The sequence below is a fragment of the Chiloscyllium plagiosum genome, unplaced genomic scaffold (genome assembly GCF_037043375.1).
Source record: "Chiloscyllium plagiosum isolate Xiang-an unplaced genomic scaffold, Cpla_swu_hap1 HiC_scaffold_27, whole genome shotgun sequence".
Taxonomy (NCBI): Eukaryota; Metazoa; Chordata; class Chondrichthyes; order Orectolobiformes; family Hemiscylliidae; genus Chiloscyllium; species Chiloscyllium plagiosum.
In genome coordinates this window covers 88316511-88334638 of record NW_028270165.1, presented here as the reverse complement: position 1 = coordinate 88334638, position 18128 = coordinate 88316511, and the positions used below count along the sequence as shown (strand labels likewise).

Here is an 18128-nt window from a genome sequence, read left to right as displayed (position 1 = left end):
GTGAGCATGTGCCTTCCTCGCTGACACCTCGGAGCATGCGCAGTGTGCGCTTTGGTGACTACAGTTACTGACAGATGTAAAGGATCTAAAGGCCAAAAGGAGAAAAAACGGCTGGAGCCACAAGTTTATTTTTCCCTGTAGCTCGACGTTGTATTCTTTTTGCATTTTGTCTGGCTGCTCAACTTTTGTAAGTCTTTTCACCAGGGCAGATGAAGTTGTAAACTGGAGGGCATCGGTTTAAGGTGAGGGGAGAAAGATTATAAATGGTCCGAAGAAGCAACTTTTTCGCACAGAGGGTGGTGTGTGTACGGAATGAAATGCCAGACGAAGTGGTGGAGGCTGGTGCATTTACAATGTTTAATAGGAATCTGGATGGGTATATGAATAGGAAGGGTTTAGAGGGATATGATTAGGTTCGGATATGATTAGATTAGATTCGATTCACCAAAGTGTGGAAACTGGTCCTTCAGCCCAACCAGTCCACACCAACCCTCCGAAGAGTAACCCACCCAGACCCATTTCTCTCTGACTAATGCACCTAACACTATGGGCAATTTAACATGGACTATTCACCTGGCCTGCACATTTTTGTACTGTGGGAGGAAACCGGAGCACTCTGAGGAAACCCACGCAGACACGGACAACATGCAAATTCCACACTGACAGTCACCAGAGCCTGGAATCGAACCTGGAACTTTGGTGCTATGAAGCAGCAGTGCTAACTACTGAGCCACCGTGCCGTCATTCAAGTAAATTTCTCCCCGGGGGGAGGAGGGACAGTCAAGAGTCAACCATACTGCTACATGTAGGCCAGACTGGGTAAAGAATGCAGCTAGGACAACTGAGTGAATCCTTTCCCACAACGGCAATTTCCTTCCCTAAAAAGGATATGAGTGAATCAGATGTCTTTCCCTCCCTACCAATTCTGAATTCAAGACTTCTGACCGAATTCCAATTCCGCCATCTGCCGTGGCAGGATTCGAACCCATGAGTCCCCAGAACTGGGTTGATCGTCCAGTTGATAATGGCATTCAGCTGTCACTCCTTCAATTGCCCTGCGATGGCACATGAACTCACTGGTGCCTCTGCAGGTGGGAGGAACTGGTGAAGCCCTTCTTGCACTGACAGCAGGTGAATGGCCTCTCCCTGGTGTGGATTCGCTGGCGTGTCCACAGGGTTGCACATCTGACTGAATCCATTCCCACACTCCGGGCAGGTGAATGGTCTCTCCCCAGTGTGGACCTGCTGGTGCATTAGTAAGGTGGAAGAATCGACATATCCTTCCTGCACACACAGCAGGTGAACAGTCTCTGGTGGTGTGGTTTTGATCCCCCAAACTGAGTAAATCATTAAAGTGCCTTTCACAGTCAGTGCCCTGAATCTTCCTCACTTGCGTATCTGTGTCTCAATGTTCTTCCTGCCACACCAGTATCCAAAATCTCTCACGCAGACAAAAACAAACATTTCTTCTCGATTGGTATGGGTGCTGATATTCTAGTCCCAATGAATCAAGTGGCTATGTCAAAAGTCGATGTATCATTTGCTTTCAGATTTCTTTCCGTATGTCTTCCTGCAAAAAAAAACAAATTGCAAAATAAGTGATCATGGTCAGTACAGTTAAAGAAACATAACATTGGTGGCAATTCTTGTAGATTGCCAGATGCCTGATGATCACATATTATCCAGGACACAAACCTGAAAACCCTCATGCAGCCAGATAGCCCTAAGTGTATATGGAGAACTTCCTAAAGGAGCCAATAGGAGCTACAGTGACAGGTACTGATATTCCATGCTCCAAACAGCTCGTCTGTCATTGGCCAGCTGCCTGGAATCACACAAGACTATTGTTCAGGAATGTAATATTAAACAAATTTAGCTTAAATCTTTCATCTTTTCAAAAGATGAATTAGTTTTGGTTCCTTCATATGTAAATCCCAGAACTTTTTAAAAAGTTACATTCTCAAGATAGCTTTAACAATAGATGCCATCTCAGCTCAGATAATGCATTGAAAGTATGAGGTTAAAGTCTGTGACCCAATATTTCTAACCTACCCATGCCCATCATGATTTTATAATCCCCTATAAGGTCACCCCTCAGCCTCCAACGCTCCAGGGAAAACAGCCCCAGACTTTTCAGCCTCTCACTATAGCTCAAATCCTCCAACCTTGGTTACATCCTTGTAAATCTTTTCTGAATCCTTTCAAGTTTTACAACATTCTTCCAATAGGAAGGAGACCAGAATTGCATGCAATATTCAAAAAGTGGCCTAACCAACATCCTGTACAGCCGCAACACGACCTCCCAACTCCTATACTGAATGCTCTGACCAAAAAAGGAAGGCATACCAAACATGTTCTTCACTATCTTATCTACCCGTTTCAAAGGGAGACTCCCTTCCTCTGGGCAACATCTGGGAACAAAGCAATGTCTCCCTCTTTCCATTCCTTATCCTGGGGAGGGGGGGGGGGTTTGGACTCGCCCACACTGGGGAAACAGCATCAGTATTCACCCTATCCATACCACTCATGATTTTGTAACCTCTATAAAGGTCACCCCTCAACCTTTGATGCTTCAGAGAAAACCAGTCCCAGCCTATTCATCCTCTCTCTTTACCGCAAACCCTTCAACCCTGGCAACAGCCTTGTAAACTTTTTCTGAATCGTTTAAGTGTTAAATCCTTCCCAAAGCAGAGAGACTAGAGCTGAACATAGTATTCCAGAAATGGCCTCATCAATTTGGGATATCTGGTCGGTAAGGACGTGTTGGACTGAAAGGTCTGTTTCTGTGCAGTGGAGTTTTATGGCTCTATGGTAGGGACATAACCCATGTCTACATTCCCCCCTCCATCCTCCACTTGTTGTGTGGTTCAAACCGTGGATCTCAGTTGGTCACCAGACTCTGACAATGTCCAAATACCTTGAGGCATTTCTCACATAAGCTACCAGGATTGTAGCCGCAGTAAGAAAATTTATTTTTTCCTAATTTTAATTATCCAACCTTCAGCACTGGAAGAGCTCTCTCTTTTACCCATGTAATCATCCTGACAGCCTCACTGGGAAGGGAGAAAGTGGAGCCAATCTTTACACGGGCAGATTTCGTCACAGACTCAGAGGCAAGGACTGCAGATACTAGAAGGTCAGTGTCAAAAAGTATGGCGCTGGAATTTGATGAAGGGCTTATGCTCGAAACATCAACTCTCCTGCCCCTCGGATGCTGCCTAACCTGCTGTACTTCTTATAGTGCCACACTTTCCAACTCAGATTTCTTCAAAGAGTCAAACATTTCAGGTATATACCTCCTGATGTCACTGCATGTTCCAAATCATTAAGAGACTCTAAATAGATGCTCAACTGACCAGTGAATGTGTGCTATCTTGAATACTAATACAAGTCACACCTACACAAAGAATTAAAAAACTCTCTACTCGGTGTGGCTGAAGAGGTGTCTCAGTCGATGGGACAACCGACTGAAGGCCTTCCCACACACTGAGCAAGTAAATGGCCTTTCTCCGGTGTGAACACACTGGTGTATCTGCAGGGCAGAGGAATCTGTGCTCCCTGCAGGTGGAGCAGGAGAACGGCTTCTCGCTGGTGTGAATGTGCTGGTGAGTTAGCAGGGAAGTCCAATGGGTGAAGTCCTTCCCATAAACTGAGCAAATGAATGACTTCTCCCCGGTGTGAACCCACTGGTGAGTCACCAGGGTGGATAGGTGAACGAATGCCTTCCCACGCACTGAGCAGGTGAATAGCCTCTCCACGGTGTGACCACGATGATGGGAATCAAGCAGACACAGGAATTTGAATTCTTTCCTGCAATCCTCGCATTTCCACGGTTTCTCCATCACGTGGAAGTCCTGATCTCTCTCCAGGTTTGACAATCAGTTGAAAGACCACTCACATGGAATGTGTTCTGTCTCTTGCCACTGCAAATGGGATGTTGCTATTTCAGGCTGTGTATCCGCTTAGAGCTCTTCCCACAGTCAGTTCACTGGGACACTCTCACTCAGGTCTGTGTGCCTCAGTCTCACTGATGATTGAAACCTTTCGAAGCAGACAGGGCAGCAGAGAAATAATAAATCCTGAGAGATTCAAAGGCTGATTATGATTGTCTTGTTTTGATATTTCAGCCTGCAATTCCTTCCCTTTCTCATACCCTGTAAAAGGAGATTACAGGAAGCATCACCATCTGCACAGGATAGAAATTCAAAACAGACAATTCTGGTTCCTGTGGAACCCTTGGTCTGAATATCATGCATAGGTTGAAGCATTTTATCCATATCTGCCCTGTCAAGATCCCACAGGATGTTTACAAAACCTTCGACCAAAATAATCCATTCAGCCCATTGAATCTGCTCCACCATTCATTACCATAATGTCTAATATTATAATCCACAAATCGACATTAATGCCTTATTATTGATTAAAATTCTGCCCACCATCTGCCTTGACTATACTTAGTGATAGAGCTTCAATAGCCCTGTCAGTCATTACCCTCAGAGAAGATATCCACCTTATCTCCATCATAAATATGCAAACACTTAAGATTAGAGACTATTCCTTCTGGTCTGAGACTCTCCCACAAATGAACACTACCTTTTTGGCAACTAACCTTTCAGGCCCACTAAGATTCTGATATTTATTCATTAAGATCTCCTCTCATTTTTCCAAACTCAAATGAATGTGTAATTAAGCTACTCAACCTTGCATCATTAGCAAACACGTCAATTCCCGGGATTAATTTTGTGAACGTTCTCTCACCAGCATCCAATGTTTCTGTCATCTCCTCTACTTTGAGGGACCAGAAGTACAAAACACGCAAGTTATGGCATAATAAAAGAACAATAAATAATAGACATTTTTCTAGCAGCAATTCAAAGTTATGCAAAAATTTCAGATAGAAAAAGAGTCCAATCATATAGTGTTAAGGAGTCTGATGGCTTGGGGGAAGAAACTGTTGCACAGTCTGGTCGTGCGAGACTGAATTGGGAGGTGGGTGGGGGCTTGGAGTTCCTCGCTGCCACATCATTTTGTGCCTCAAACTATGCATAAAATGTTGTTCAACTCATCCAGCAGTGGGGAGGCACCACCAGCACAACCAGGCAATGCTGTTCGGTGGTTAGTGATGGCTTGGATGCCCTTCCACACGCTCAGTTTATCACTGCTGTCCTGAAAGTGGCTGTGTATTTTCTGTGTATGCACATTTTGACTCTTTGATGCCCGGGTCAGGTTGGCCCTCACTGTTGTTAGGCCCGCCTTATCATCTGCTATGAAGGTAGAATCACAGGTCCTCAGCATTGCACACACCTTTACAGTCATTCATAGCTTCTGGTTGGGGCAAGTAGTGATGGTCTTGGACACAATGACACCGTCAATACACTTGCTAATGTAGGAAATCACCGACATCATGTACTCCTCTAAATTGATGGAATCGCTATCATTTGTCGTCTCCCTGAACACCCACCAGTCAGTGCGCTCAAAACTGTCTTGAAGAGCAGAAATGGCTCCACCTGGCCAGGTTTTCACCTGCTTCAGAACCGGTCTGACACGCCTGTATACTGGGATTAGCATAACAGAGATGTGGTCTGAGGAGCTGAGGTAGGGCAGGGATATCAGTTTAACCCCAGAACGAGAAAAGAAATTGAAAAGGATGGGAAGGGTGTAGAAAGAAAGTGCCATAATCACGGATGCTGGACAGAGTAAGGAAGTTGCAGTCTGGGGTGAAGCTCTATCTCATTCAGACAAGTAGTAGCAGCTTCCCGAGCTCATTTAGACAATAGGTGAGCTCTGATTGGCAGGAGGACCAGACTCCTTTCGGGTCCTCCAGGGTTTGCAAATGGTCAGTCGCCAAGTATGGTTCATTCTTTGTGCGACGTACGGGCCGTTGGCCAAAAGGACTTGGAACACAGCGACATCACCGGTCGGCGCTGCGATTTCTATTGGCTCCTTCACGACGCCCCGCCCTCCATCGTGAACGTCACAACGCGGGACGAGGCCAGTTTCAGAGGGAAACTCCCTCCCTCTGGGTAACATCTGGGAGCAAATCAATGTCTCCCCTTTCCATTCCTCATCCTGGGTTGGAAATGGGGAGTGAGAGGGGGAGGAGTAAAACCATTCAGTTATAGCAGCTGGAAAAAGAGGAAGTGAATCAAATGGAAAGGGTTTCAGATTCTCTCTGTCTCTCAAGGCTTTCAGGTCCGCAAGGCATTTATCAGGACTGGAACTTGAGAAGGGACAGAGATCTATCTAGTGTTATTTAATGGTTATATATTCAATATGCTAGTCTCCGAGATTCAAATACAATTATATGTTGTATTTTTGTCCTTTAGCTATGTCATATACTTCCAATAGAATTATTGAATGGAACAGTAAGTGACCATTGGACAGAGACCTCCCAATTCATATACTCAATGCTCTGACCAATATAAGGCTACTTTCTCTGGAGTGTCAGAGGGTGAGGGGTGACATTATACAGGTTTATAAAATCATGAGGAGCATGGATGGGGGAAATAGACAAGGTTTTTTTTCCTGGAGTGGGGGAGTCCAGAACTAGCAGGCATAAGGTTACGGTGAGAAAAGGGACCTAAGGGACAACTTTTTCACGCAGAGGGTGGCATGTGTATGGAATGCGCTATTAAAGGAAGTGGTGGAGGCTGCTACAGTGACAACATTCAAAAAGGCATCTGGGTGGGTATATGAATAGGAAGGGTTTGAGGGATATGGGCCAAGTGCTGGCAAATGGGACTAGTTTAGGTTTGGATGTCTAGTCAGCATGGACAATTTGGAATGAATGGTCTGTTTCCATATGTACATCTCCATGATTCTAAGACTCTATGACTCTCCCTAGAGCTCAAACCCTCCAAGCCTGGCAACATCCTTGTACATCTTTTCTGAGCCCTTTCAACTTTAACATCCTCTGATAGCAAGAAGGCCAGAATTGAACACAATATTTCAGAAGTGGCCTCACCAATTTGGGATAACTGGTCAGCATGGATGAGTTGGACGGAAAGGTTTGTTTCCATGCGGTCAGGTTCTATGACTCTATGGTAGGGATATAACCCATGTCTGCATACCCTTCTCCATCCTGCCATTTTTGGTGTGGCTCAGACTCTGGGAACATCAGTGGGTCACACAGACCATGACAATTTCAAAAATACCTCCAAAAGCCACCAGAATTGTAAGACATTATCAGAAACTCTCATTTTTCCAATTTGTCCAACCTTCAGTACTGGACAAGCATTCTCTGTTTCCCATGTCATCGTCCTGACAGCCTCCTGGGGAAGGGACAAACTGAAGCCAATCTTTCCATGGGATAGGCTTTTTCACAGAATAAAACATGACAGGTATACATCTCTCGACTCCACTGCATGTTCCAAATCAGTAAGTGTGTCTTAATAGGTGCTCAACTGACCAGTGAATGTAAGCGCTCTTGAGTACTAATAGTCGAGAGTGCGTTGCTGGAAAAGGACATCAGGTCAGGCAGCATCCCAGGAGCAGGAGAATCGATGTTTTGGGCATAAGCCCTTCATCAGGATCGATGTCCAGGCAGAAGCCCTTCATCAAAATCAGCTATTCCTCCGAACTGCCTATGGAACCATCTGATCTCACATGGACTCTGGACCACATTCAGCCCAACACAGTTTGAACCTGGACAGGATGCCCAGTACACACTACAAATTCGAAACCTTCAGCAACAATTCTCTTTCTGGATCCTCTGCTCCATGCTATCAGCCATGCACCGCCACCTACTCTACCTGCAGTCAGTCCTGCCTCAGCAATACTACCCTTTCTCTTGAATACTAATACAAATCACACCCACAAAGAATCCAAACGTGCTCTACTTGACTGGATTGGTGTCTGAGCAGATGGGATGACTGACTAAATCCCTTTCCGCACACGGAGCAGGTGAAAGGACTTTCCCCAGTTTGAAACCGGTGGTGTCTCTGCAGCTGGAATAATCTGTGAATCCCTTACCATACACAGACCAGGAGAACGGTCTATCCTCAGTGTGGATGCGCCTGTGCGCCAGCAGGATGGCTAAACCCTTTCCCGCAGACGAAGCAGGTGAACAGCCTCTCCCTGGTGTGAATGTGCCGGTTTGTCTGCAGGTCAGAGGAGTTAATGGATCCCTTCCCACACTCGGACCAAGTGAATGACCTCTCCCCGGTGTGAACCAGCTGGTGGGTCACCAGGGTGGATAAATGAAAAAAACGCCTTCCTGCACATGGAGCAGGAGAACAGTCTCTCCCTGGTGTGAACCCGAAGGTGCATAAGCAGGGCAGACAAATTAATGAATACCTTCAGGCAGACAGAGCAGGAGGATGGTCTCTTCCCTCGTATGGACCTATTGGTGGATCAGCAAGGCAAATGACTGGGTGAATCCGTTCATGCACTTAGAGCAGGCGAACGGCCTCTCTCTGGTGTGAGCCGGCTGGTGGGTCACCAGGGTGATAAATAAATGAACTCCTTCCCACACAAAGGAGATGAAAGACCTCTTCCCCGTGAAACTCTGCCGGTAGATCACTATCTTAGATAAATGAATTAAGCCCTTGCTGCACATGGAGCAGGCGAACGGCCGCTCCCCGGTGTGACCGTGGCAATGATGTTCAAGCAAAGATGGAATTTTGAATTCCTTCCCACAGTCCTCACATTTCCACGGTTTCACTATGATGTGGGAATCCATGTCTCTGTCCAGCTTCAACAAGGATCACTCACACATGGAACGTGTTAAATCTCTTGCCACTGCCATTCATCAGGCTTACTTTCCATTTAAGAAGATCATGCATGTCCTGCTGTGGCCTTAACTTCATTTGCTACCTGTACTCAATAACTTTTCATTCCCTGTCTCTCAAAATTCAGTTTAATTCAGCCTTGAATACATTCAAAGAGCCAGTCTCTATTACTCTCTGTGTGGGAGCATTGCAATAAAGAAGACAGAATAAATTCCTCATTCTGCCTGATATGGGAAAGCCCTTATTTATAATCTGCGTCATCGAGTTCTAGATTCTCTGACAAGGAAGTATTTTATCGGCATCTATCCTGACATGTTCCCCCCCCCACCCCCCACCCACTCAGAAAGTGCCGTACTCTCATGTTGGACAATGGAAGGAAGTTGCAGTCTGGAGTGAAGCTCTATCTTCATTCAATTTCAGTGTAAAACTCCCTCCTCTAGGCAACATCGAGGAGCAAAGCAATGTCTCCCCTTTTCCATTCTTCATCTTGGGAGGGAGAGATGGGGGAAAACTGTTCACTTATGGCAACTGCAGTGAACCCAGGGAGGGACAAGGTGCTCAGATGCTCTCTGTCCCTCTTAAATGTATTTTCACTTTTTTTCTTAATTTAACACATTCATTTGAATACAATTTGCATTCTAGAAATGGATTGCTTCTTTCCTCAGGTACACAATTAAAAGTGTAGTTTCTCATGGAACTGAGCAGCATTTAAGGGATTAGCACATTGATATAAAAATACATATGTGTTGCTTCATTTTGTGTATATCTAATATTATTCACTGTTGTAAAACTTTCATGGCTAATATGTTTCACCTTCTAATAACATTCTATATTTCTTGTCATCTTTTTCATTTATTAGGATAGAAGGAAGTCATTCAGCAACTTAAATGGCTTTCTTTTCTCAAGTAGCCTTGATATTTCATTTTCATGTCCTTGATTCAGCTCCATTTGCAGCATCTTTGACAGCATCTTGTTCCAGGTCATTGTGTATGGAGGAAAGCTTCACTTAGGTGATTCTTAAGGCTGGCTGCATGACAGTTTTCAGGTTTTGGTGTCCTGGATAACATGTGATCAGAAGGCATCGGGCAGTTTGCAAGAATTTGGTGTCTATGCTATTTTCATTTAACTGTACACTTACTTTGTTAATTTTTCTGAAGGATATCAAGTGGAAGACATGCAGAAATAAATCTGAAATCAAGTGTAATATCAACTTCTGACAGAGCCATTTGATTTATTAGAACTTGAATATCAGCAGTCATTTAAATCAAGAATAAATGTTTGTTTCTGTGTGCTTCAGAGATCTTGGACACTGGTGTGGCAGGAAGAACATAGCAGAATAGATACCCAAGTGAGGGAGATTCAGGGCATTGACTGAAAAGCGCTTTACCAAATTACTCAGCTTGGGGTATCAACATCACACCACGAGAGACTGTGTGCCTGTTCTGTTTGCTATTGCAGCTGGCCGGCAAACCCAGAACAACGCCAGAAGAACCCAAGCTCAAACATGAAAAACAAACTATGGAAATGTGGGGACGCTAGGAAAGGATTCCCTTCCCTTTCGGCACTTGAAATCCACAGATGCTTTCACAACGGGGAGTGGCCTTTCACCTGCTCTGTGTGCGGGTAGAGATTCATTGATTCTTCCACCCAACTGACGCACCAGGGGGTTCATACCAGAGAGAGGCTGTTCACCTGCCCCGAGTGCGGGAAAGGCTTCAGTCAGATGTGCAACCTGTGAACACTCCAGCGGGTCCACTCGGGGGGAGAGGACATTCACAGCCCTGCGTGTGGGAGGTGGTTTGCTCAGTTAGCTGCTCTGCTGATCCACCAGCAAGTCCACACTAAGGACAAGCCATTCACTTGCTTTCAGTGTGGGAAAGAGTTCATTGACTCCTCCTACCTGCGCAAGCACTGGTGAGTTCATGTGCCATCACGAAGGGATTGAAGTAGCGACAGTCTCGTGCTATTATTGGCTGGATGATTAACCCAGTTCTGGGGACTCCCGGGTTCGAATCCCGCCGTGGCACATGGTGGAATTTTAATCCGGTCAGAGGTCTGAAGCTTAGAATCTAACGATGAAATCACTTTCGGGGGGGAGGCCATCTGATTCACTAATGTCTTTTATCGGGAAGGTAAATGTCATCCTTTACCTGGTCTGCCCCACACATGACTCCAGACCCGCAGCAGTGAGTTTGACTTTTGACAGTCCTCGCTCCCGCCGGGCAAGAAATGCTGGTCTAACCAGTGACGCCCTAATCCCACAGAGTTATGGGGTTGTGCAGCACTGAAACAGATCCTTCGGTCCAACTCGTCCGGACTGACCAGATATCCTAACCCAATCAAGTCCCATTTGCGAGAATTTGGCCGCGGAAAATTTCCAAAGGACTTATGACGCATGCTCCTCGGCGTCAGCAAGCACTGCGCATGTGCATTTGTGTCGGCAATGTATTGCGCATGCGCATATCTCTCCGTGGAAGCGCCGCGTGACTAATTTTTACGGACCAATGGAGAACCCTGGAGGACCGGAAGGAGTCTGGTCCTCCTGCCAATTAGAGCCCCGCTATTGTCAAAATGTGGAAGTTGGACTATGAGATTCTGAGGGTAAAAACAATGACTACAGTTGCTGGAAACCAGATGTTGGATCAGTGGTGTTGGAAGAGCACAGCAATTCAGGCAGCATCCGAGGAGCAGCAAAATCGACTTTTCGGGCAAAAGCCCTTCGTCAGGAATAAAGGCAGAGAGCCTGAAGCGTGGAGAGATAAGCCAGAGGAGGGTGGGGATGGGGAGAAAGTAGCATAGAGTACAATAGGTGAGTGGGGGAGGGGATGAAGGTGATAGGTCGGAGGCAGGGGAGGAGGGTGGAGTGGATAAGTGGAAAAGAAAATAGGCGGGTAGGACAAGTCATGGGGACAGTGCTGAGCTGGAAGTTTGGAACTCGGGTGAGGTGGGGGAAGGGGAAATGAGGAAACTGTTGAAGTCCACATTGATGCCCTGGGATTGAAGTGTTCTGAGGCGGAAGATGAGGCGTTCTTCCTCCAGGCGACTGGTGATGAGGGAGCAGTGTGAAGGAGGCCCAGGACCTCCATGTCCTTGGCAGAGTGGGAGGGAGAGTTGAAATGTTGGGCCACAGGGCGGTGTGGTTGATTGGTGCGGGTGTCCCGGAGATGTTCCCTAAAGTGCTCTGCTAGGAGGCGTCCAGTCTCCCCAATGTAGAGGAGACCACATTGGGAGCAACGGATGCAATAAATGATATTAGTGGATGTGCAGGTAAAACTTTGATGGATGTGGAAGGCTCCTTTAGGTCCTTGGATGGAGGTGAGGGAGGAGGTGTGGGTGTAGGTTTTGCAATTCCTGCGGTGGCAGGGGAAGGTACCAGGATGGGAGGGTGGGTTGTAGGGGAGCGTGGACCTGACCAGGTAGTCACGGAGGGAACGGTCTTTGCAGAAAGGGGTGGGGAGGGAAGTATATCCCTGGTGGTGGGGTCTTTTTGGACGTGGTGGAAATGTCGGTGGATGATTTGGTTTATGTGAAGGCTGGTAGGGTGGAAGGTGAGCACCAGGGGCGTTCTGTCCTTGTTACGGTTGGAGGGGTGGGGTCTGAGGGCGGAGGTGCGGGATTTGGACGAGATGTGTTGGAGGGCATCTTTAGCCACGTGGGAAGGGAAATTGCGGTCTCTAAAGAAGGAGGCCATCTGGTGTGCCTGGTTCTACCTCTTTCCCAAGATCCACAAGCCTGACCACCCTGGCCAACCCATTGTCTCAGCATGCTCCTGCCCCACTGAACTCATCTCTACCTACCTCAACACTGTCCTATCCCCCCTAGTCCAAGAACTCCCCACAAACGTTCGAGATACCACCCACGCCCTCCATCTCCTCCAAGACTTCCATTTCCCAGGCCCCCAACGCCTTATCTTCACCATGGATATCCAATCCCTCTACACCTTCATCTGCCATGACCAGGGCCTCCAAGCCCTCCGTTTTTTCCTCTCCCGACGTCCCCAACAGTACCATTCCACCGACACTCTTATTCGTTTGGCCGAACTGGTCCTCACCCTTAACAATTTCTCCTTCGAATCCTCCCACTTCCTCCAGACCAAAGGGGTAGCCATAGGCACACGTATGCGCCCCAGCTATGCCTGTCTCTTTGTTGGCTACATAGAACAGTCGATCTTCTGTAATTACACCGGCACCACTCCCCACCTCTTCTTCTGCTACATTGAAGATTGCACTGGCACCACCTCATGCTCCCGCGAGGAGGTTGAGCAATTCATCAACTTCACCAACACATTCGACCCTGACCTTAAATGTAACTGGACCATCTCTGACACCTCCCTCCCCGGGCCTCTCCATCTCCATTAATGACGACCGACTTGACACTGACATTTTTTACAAACCCGCCGACTCCCACAGCTACCTGGATTACACCTCTTCCCACCCTACCTCTTGCAAAAATGGCATCCAGTATTCCCAAATCCTCCACCTCCGCCATATCTGCTCCCAGGAGGACCAGTTCCACCACAGAACCACACCAGATGGCCTCCTTCTTTAGAGATTGCAATTTCCCTTCCCACATGGTTAAAGATGCTCTCCAACGCAACTCGTCCACATCCCGTACCTCTGCCCTCAGACCCCACCCCTCCAACCATAACAAGGACAGAACGCCCCTGGTCCTCACCTTCCACCCTACCAACCTTCGCATAAACCAAATCATCCGCCGACATTTCCCCACCTCCAAAAAGACCTCACCACCAGGGATATATTTCCCTCCCCACCCCTTTCCGCCTTCCGCAAAGACCGTTCCCTCCGTGACTACCTGGTGAGGTCCACACCCCCCTACGACCCACCCTCACATCCTGGCACCTTCCCCTGCCACCGCAGGAACTGCAAAACCGACGCCCACACCTCCTCCCTCACCTCCATCCAAGGATCTAAAGGAGCCTTCCACATCCATCAAAGTTTTACCTGCACATCCACTAATATCATTTATTGCATCTGTTGCTCCCAATGCGGTCTCCTCTACAAGGGGAGACTGGACGCCTCCTAGCAGAGTGCTTTAGGGAACATCTCCGGGACACCCGCACCAATCAACCACACCGCCCTGTGGCCCAACATTTCAACTCCCCCTCACACTCTGCCGAGGACATGGAGATCTTGGGCCTCCTTCACCGCTGCACGCCTGGAGGAAGAACGCCTCATCTTCCACCTTAGAACACTTCAACCCCAAGGCATCAATGTGGACTTCAACAGTTTCCTCATTTTCCCTTTCCCCATCTCACCCGAGTTCCAAACTTCCAGCTCAGCACTGTCCCCATGACTTGTCCTACCTGCCTATCTTCTTTTACCACCTATCCACTCCACCCACCTCCCCGCCTCCGACCAATCACCTTCATCCCCTTCCCCACTCACCTATTGTACTCTATGCTATTTTCTCCCCATCCCCACCCTCCTCTAGCTTATCTCTCCACGCTTCAGGCTCTCTGCCTTTATTCCTGATGAAGGGCTTTTGCCTGGAACGTCGATTTTGCTGCTTCTCGGATGCTGCCTGAAATGCTGTGCTCTTCCAGCACCACTAATCCAAAATTACGAGATTCTGAACTTGTTGGTGTTGCTTCTATTTCTGAATGAAGATTGAGCTTTACCCCGGACTGCAACTTCCTTCCTCTATCGAACATCTGTGAGTACAGCACTCTCTTTTCTCACCACTTTTCATACTTTTTTTCATTCTGGGCTTTAGTTGTTTATTTGCAGCAACTGCATGGAAAGGTAGTGAATCCAGGGAGGGGACAGACTCTGGAAAATTTGGTACAAGTCAGTGTCTCAATCGGCAAACACGTGCCAAATGCTGTACCACAATGAGAAGTTATACCCTTTGCATTGAAAAAAGGATAGAAAGTGAGGGAAGAGAGGAGTGGGAGTTGTATTTTTGATAAGGTATAGTATTCCTGCTGTAGTCTGGAAGGATATTCCTGGGAGTACATCCAGGAAGGTGATTTGGGTGAAGCCTGGAGATAAAAAAGGTATGATCACATTGGGATTGTATTATAGACCATGTAATAGTCAGCAGGAACTGCAAGAAGTATCTGCAAGAATAATAGGGTGGCTATGGTAGGGAATTTTAACTTTCCAAACATAGACTGGGACTGCTTTGAGTGAAAGGTTTAGATGGAGCGAGTATTGTTACAAAGGAATTTAAGGGGCAACTTTTTCACGCAGAAGGTGGTGCATGCAAGGAAAGAGATGGCAGAGGAAGTGGTGGATGCTGGTCCAATTACATTTAAAAGACATCTGGATGGGTCTGTGAATAGGAAGGGTTGATAGGGATGTGGGCCCAATGCTGACCAAATGGGGTTAGATTAGATTAGATATCTGGTTGGCATGGACAAGCTGGACTGAAGGGGCTGTTTCTGTGCTCTGACTCTGGCTTGCCATTAACATTTGCCATATGTAGGTGTCAATACCTTGAGGTCTCATTCCAACCACCACCACCACCCCCCCCCCCCCTCCCCCCCCCCCTCCACACACACACCTCCCTATCCCAGATTGACAGTGATGAATATTGTGGTGTCTTAGAGTATTTGAAAATCTGAAGACGGAAGTTTCAAAATAAACAGATGAAGGGCTTATGCCTGAAACATTGGCTCTCCTGCTCCTTGGATGCTGTGTGACTGTGGTGAAACGGTTAAAAATTATGTCCCAATACATGTGTGAATCTAACCGGAATGGAGGTGTTGCTTAGTCCCGTGTGAATCTTATTACACACCTCCCCGTGTGAATCTTCTTATCTGTATGTAACCAGAATGGAATGTGTTTTTTAGCCTTGCTCTGCTGTTCACATGAATGTTTATATCTGGAAAAGAGTATATCAGCTGGAAAAGTCTCCAGTTCGGTGAGTCTGCTCCGGGGTTACGTTTAACCGCCGAGCGTGGGTTGTTGGCAACCGCTCTACGAGAACTGACGGCTCCCAGTTCCGGTAACATGTAGAGTGAGTATAAGCCAGACCCGTTGTAAGTATGAGACCTGGTTGTGGCGACGCTGCGGGGAATAAAATGCTCATATTCTAGCAGACTCGCCTCTTGGTCGTTTGTTCTGTGTCAGACTACTCTCCTACGAACCTGACCTTGAGAATTTTTTTTAAAACATTTGGCGCTGCGAGCAGGGTCAATCGCAATTGAGGAGAGATTTTGATACAGAACAATGTTTTGGAAAAAGACTAAGAAACCAGAAGAACAAACTGTGGAGGTCCCGACCGTCCCGGGATGGCATGGACCGTGGCATGACGTGGCACTTTGTTTGAGATGAGACCTGGTTGTGGCGACGCTGCGGGGAATAAAATGCTCATATTCTAGCAGACTCGCCTCCTGGTCGTTTGTTCTGTGTCAGACTACTCTCCTACGAACCTGACCTTGAGAATTTTCAGCGAGCAGGGTCAATCGCAATTGAGGAGAGATTTTGATACAGAACAATGTTTTGGAAAAAGACTAAGAAACCAGAAGAACAAACTGTGGAGGTCCCGACCGTCCCGGGATGGCATGGATGTGGGCATGTACGTGGCAGTTTGTTTGAGAAATGGTGGGGGGCGACCGGAGGAACCCCAGGGTCGCTGCTGTCCACCCTTGAGAGGATCCCAGTCCTGCCGAAGAACCCCTTGCCTGGGGTACAGCGGAGGATGTGGGCATGTCCAAAAAGCTGAAGCGGAGTTAACAGAATTGAATGGGATTGAACTGAACTGAACTGAGTGGAACTGAAGTGAATCAAATTGAACGGAACAAAATGGAACTGAGCTAAATTGAATTGAAATGGACGGAACTGAATTGAACACAATTGAATTGAACTGAACAGACCTGAACTGAGCTGAATTGAACTACACTGAATTGACTGAACTGAAATTAACTGAAACGAATTGAACTGAATTAAGCATAATGTAACACATGTATTGGGCCAAGCAGTGGAATGTGGTGTAAAATTATGTCCCAATACATGTGTGAATCATAATGTAACACATGTATTGGGCCAAGCAGTGGAATGTGGTGAAACGGTTAAAAATTATGTCCCAATACATGTGTGAATCTAACCGGAATGGAGGTGTTGCTTAGTCCCGTGTGAATCTTATTACACACCTCCCCGTGTGAATCTTCTTATCTGTATGTAACCAGAATGGAATGTGTTTTTTAGCCTTGCTCTGCTGTTCACATGAATGTTTATATCTGGAAGGGAGTATATCAGCTGGAAAAGTCTCCAGTTCGGTGAGTCTGCTCCGGGGTTACGTTTAACCGCCGAGCGTGGGTTGTTGGCAACCGCTCTACGAGAACTGACGGCTCCCAGTTCCGGTAACATGTAGAGTGAGTATAAGCCAGACCCGTTGTAAGTATGAGACCTGGTTGTGGCGACGCTGCGGGGAATAAAATGCTCATATTCTAGCAGACTCGCCTCTTGGTCGTTTGTTCTGTGTCAGACTACTCTCCTACGAACCTGACCTTGAGAATTTTTTTTAAAACAGTGACCTGCTGAGCTTTTCAAGCACCGCCACTCTTCGATTCTGACTCTCCAGCGTCTGCAGTCCTTACTTTCACATCAATGTCTGACAGTCACTTAATGCATCGGGATCACAACAATTTTCGAATGTCATTCTGTGAGAAGGAGCAAAGTTTTTTGGTTCTTGTTTCAGGACATTTTCAGCATTTATGGGACTGGATGAGAGACCCTACTGTTGCAGCACACTGAGTGTGGAGTCTGAAACAAGTTATACGGCCTGGGAAGAGGAATCACGGTGGTGAGGGGGCTGTACACACCTTTTGTGTATGGCTGAATCTTTTGCCACGGAGAAACATGAGGAATCCCGCCCCATGGAGAAACCATGGAAGTGTGGTGACTGTGGGAAAGGCTTCCGTGTCCCATCTGCCCTGGAGACTCATCGACACAGTCACACTGGGGAGAGGCCCTTCGGCTGCCTGGAGTGCGGGAATGGCTTCACCCGCTTCTGCAACCTACTGGTCCACTGGCGGGTCCACACTGGGGAGAGGCCATTCAGCTGCCCTGAGTGCGGGAAGAGGTTCACTAGCTCCTCCCACCTGACCCACCAGCGGATCCACATTGGTGAGAGGCCATTCCCCTGCCCCGAGTGCAGGAAGGCCTTCAGTGAACCCTCATAAAGCATAGGCAGGTCCACACAGGGGAGAGGCCCTTCAGCTGCCCCGAGTGCGAGAAGGCCTTCAGCCATTCCTCCGACTTGCTGGCCCACCGGCGAATTCACACGGGCGAGAGGCCATTTGCCTGCCCAGGGTGTGGGTGGAGGTTCACGGTGTCCTGCAACTTGCGGGGGCACCAGCGTTCTCAACAATTGGATTCCGCCGGTGATCCTGCTGTGGGTCACCCCCAGGACTGAACCTCCTGCCTGTTCTGA

General features: G+C 47.4%; 1 protein-coding gene across 1 annotated transcript in view; it reads right to left on the bottom strand.

The window, feature by feature from the left end:
• The window catches only part of LOC148144900 (uncharacterized), a 492750-nt gene that overhangs the window by 97999 nt on the left and 376623 nt on the right, over window positions 1-18128 (bottom strand). The window lies entirely within an intron of this gene.